Below are 4435 nucleotides of genomic sequence, written 5' to 3' on the forward strand. Positions count from 1 at the left end.
TTTCTTTCTTTCTTTCTTTCTTTCTTTCTTTCTTTCTTTCTTTCTTTCTTTCTTTCTTTCTCTATTTTTATTTCTCAACTACTTAAAGCAACACTGTGCTCTAGGGTGGATAAACAAAGTTGAGTTAATTATATACTATATTCATGCTCACCATATATGTTAACTGCAACTGAAATGGTGAACATATATTATATATAATGAGACATAGTTTTCCTTTAGAAGATCTGCTCTTTTATATTTTTATAATGATATAAAAAATATGCAATCTTATCTACACTGATTAATTTCCCTAATGCTGTGGAACTTGATATAATTCAAGCTTGAATTTCTGCTATCCTACATACATATCTTTTTAACATTTATTATAATTTAAATATTGATATAGCAACATAAGAAGATATTTTACCAAAGAGGAATGTATTCATATGCTCACATCTCAAACACAATTTTTGTATCTTTCTAGATTCTACTATTTTTGTTTGGTCATATTTTCACATAATTTTACTAAGAGTGTTTGTATACTCATACTGCTTCATTATTGCTATTATTATTGGTTATTCATAGGAGTCTTTTCATATGCCATTAGTTACATAATTAAATAAATATTCAATCATGTGACTATGCTATATTATATACAATTATTTTTATTATTAGATGTGCACATGAATTAAAAAAACTCAATTAACTAATCAATATTTAACTTGTTTGTAAAAATACAATTTATGAATTGAAATTTTCTTATTAATTATATAATGCTGCAATATGGCTTCTGCGAAGCAACTTGCTAAATACCTAGCCTAATAATTCTTGGTAGCTTTGGAGCTGTAATTGATTTAAATTACAGGTCATATTTTAGTGTAAACAATACATTGTAGAGAGAGCTAAGAACAATAACTAACAATTGATGGTATTAGCACTATTTATTTTTAGAGTACAGCTTAAAGAGCATTCTTTAAATTTTTGATACACATAATTTTCTTTATCAAACACACCATGAAACACACCATTACAAATTTGAATTTTCCATAGGGGCACACTAACTTGCATTTCAAATCACTAAGGTAAAAATCACTGCACAGAAAATGAATTATTTTTATAAAATAAGAGTATATATTTAGTAGCCTTCTAGTGGATATACTAGGAAATCGTGGTGCTGAAAACTGCAAGAAATACGTGCACTGAAGTGCATTAGTTTTTGATGATCTCTTTGAAAGCAATTTCTGTTCTTTAAGGAAAGCTCTGCTTAATTATAAATTCAATTTCATGCAAGTCACTGTGATTTTGATTCAATGTTCAATCCCACCTGACAATTTGCAGTTATAAATTAACTCTCAAGGCTTATATATTGTACCCTGAGCTATTAACCACTAAGGTCCGCAGATGCTAGTGCTTCCAGTATGATGGTTTGTTCACAGTCTCTGATACGCATTTGTATGCAAATACTAATTCTTAATAATTCAGGACTGCTGAGGTTTGGGCAATTTCTCTTTCTCTGTGTCTCTTATAATGGTTTGCCAAATGGGGAATACAGAGAAATTAAAAATTGCCTTTAAGTTACTGGGCAAAGCAAGCAATAATCATTTTTTCTGTTCAATGCAGGGACTTAAAACTTTTGCTCTTGTATACATTTAGTGACAGATCTGTGCTAGTCTTGAACCTTATATGTCTTTCTAATGTTGCCCAACATGAATATTTCTATTATTTTGAACAGTGATCTGTGGATACATACACATGACATATGTCAAGTTAGTAATTTGCTAAACAAAAAATGACCTTAGTTCAATGATGCTGAATGGTCATAGGACTAATGAAACTATCATAGTGACTTGAGCAATAATTAGGAGTAGCTCAGGCAATATATTCAACTGGACAATGAAATTACATTTCAAATGAGGTCTCTAAAACATATTCTTGATAACCCTTGATTGCACAAAGGAATATTATAGTGCAAAATGTTGAAATAACATAAAAATACTATAGACATCTTAACAAGAATACAAATGGAAACTCATGTATAATATATTTAAATATTTAAAAATTATAAAAATTATAAAAAAGTTATAAATTAAGCCACAGATGGTAAAATATATCGTGCTGCCCTACTATGACATATGTATCTTACAATTAGAAAAGTTTAAAACAAAAGATATATGTGAAGTTATGGCATTTATATGAATGAAAGCATGCCAAGTATCAGAGATCGTTGAACTTAATACTGAAAACATCTAGATGTTCTGTTGATGGGCAGGGAATTTTGGATGAGCAATTTTTTTAAAAAAACATAGTTTTAAATATTTTGTTCTAAAGGTTTTTAAGTTTTATTCCAGAAAAAAAATATTTAAGTTGGTAGAATCGAGCTTTTCACATAATTCAGATTTTATTGTCAGTAATGATTGTTGGGAGATAATCTTACATGTGTCTCTTACATATTTTGTAAGCAGAGTCACTGACTAACCTTTATTTCAGACTGTTTTCAAGAATGTTTGTATAGTGAACAGCCTTGGAAAATAGTATCGTTCACTAAAGCAAAGGGCAGGCATGCTTATCTCATTATTAAAGATTGGGGTTTAGGAACACACTGGCTTTTTTTTTTTTTTTTTTTTTTTTGTCACCCTGTGGGAAGTGGGGCTTGGGTAACCACCATGAAGATGTAAATTCTCCACCATCATTGCTATGAATAATAAAATGCTTTTGGTCTCTAACTCAGGAATCTTCTAGTAGAAACTATGAGACTTTGGCCAGCTAACAAATTAGTTTGCAAGTAGGGTAAAATCTCTGAGCCTTTAGAGGCATGGGGCAATAATGTAGGTATTGAATAATAACATGTTAAGTAACTTTTACATTCTTAAGTAATAAAATATAAAATATAAATGTGTTAGGGTTCATTTTGAATAATTATATATCATGTTGCTATAATCAAGATTTTGATGTAAGATATAGTTATTGGCAATAATCACCAAAAGTGTTAAATAATAAAATGCACAATATGTTATCTCATAAATATATTACTAAACATGTAAATTAAATACAAAATACAAAATAAAAAAATTATCATTTCATAGTTGAGCAAAGATTATTTTGCTAAAAAATTTTAAAGTATCCATTAAAGTTTAAATACAAATTCTAATAAAATTAAGTTATAATAATCTAAATAATTCTGAATAGTATTTTTAATTAAAGTTTAATAAATGATAAAATTAATTTTTATAATTCTGTGGATGAATGTCCATCTAATTTACAATATGAAAACTATGTTAGATTTTATGCAACTCATGTTTAGAACACATGTATACAAATTTAAGTATAATATGTATTGATTACTAAAATGTTTTTCTCTATTTGAGAGAAAGGGGATAAGAATAAACAGTATAGAATCCCTAAGAAAAGTTCTTAATCACCAGAACCAATTGCCCATTATTTGAAGGTTAAGACTGGAATTAAAATGTAGATCTACTTCCCCTTTCTCCTAATTCAGCTCCTGTGACAGCATCTATGTTTTCTTCAACCTCACCTATGAAAACTGACATTGGGCTTCCTAGGTTCAAAGTTTTTCCATATCCCTCAAAGAAGTAAGAACAGAAAAAAGGATGCCAATGTATTTAAGTTCTAATGGAGCCAAGGATGTACATTTGACTCTATCACATCTTCCTACTTTTTTTGTACCAGGGTCAGGGCTCAAGTGACCAATCTGTGTTATGATCTTAGCTCTACTCAGTAATTTCACAACAGCTCTGACACTATTCAACTATCTTTTTTCCAGCATAGCTTATTCAGTAAAAAGTTCGGTTTGGTTATTATTAAATATATAGTGATCTGGCCTCCTTGCCTGAATTTGGAACAACTCTAGGGGCCATCTGAGTGCCAAGCTTTCTGTGGAATTAACTAGGACCTTGGTTATGACTGCACTGCAGCCAAAGCCTCCCTCTGATTAGTCATTGCTTTCATACCCTCACAGTAGTTGATCCCAAGGCACTCTCCAATTAGTTCCCTGGAGGTAAATACCAATCTCAGAGTCTATTCCTCAGAAAACCCTACCTAAGAGAATTGGTGCCTGACAAGGTCCAAGAAAACAGACTTTAAAATGGGATTTTGGAGCTGATATCCACTGGGAGCTTACAATTCTTCTTCCATCACAATGTAGACATCACAATGACCCTAGTATATCATGTGCAATTGTTAAATTTCTTCCTCCTCCTCCTCCTCCTCCTCCTCCTCCTCCTCCTCCTCCTCCTCCTCCTTCTTCTTCTTCTTCTTCCTTCTTCTTCTTCTTCTTCTTCTTCTTCTTCTTCTTCTTCTTCTTCTTCTTCTTCTTCTTTTTCTTCTTCTTCTTCTTCTTCTTCTTCTTCTTCTTCTTCTTTCTTCTTCTTCTTCTTCTTCTTCTTCTTCTTCTTCTTCTTCTTCTTCTTCTTCTTCTTCTTCTTCTTCTTCTTTTCTT

Source organism: Mirounga leonina, unplaced genomic scaffold, assembly GCF_011800145.1.
Source record: "Mirounga leonina isolate KUSES-001 unplaced genomic scaffold, KU_Mleo_1.0 Mir_127, whole genome shotgun sequence".
Taxonomy (NCBI): Eukaryota; Metazoa; Chordata; class Mammalia; order Carnivora; family Phocidae; genus Mirounga; species Mirounga leonina.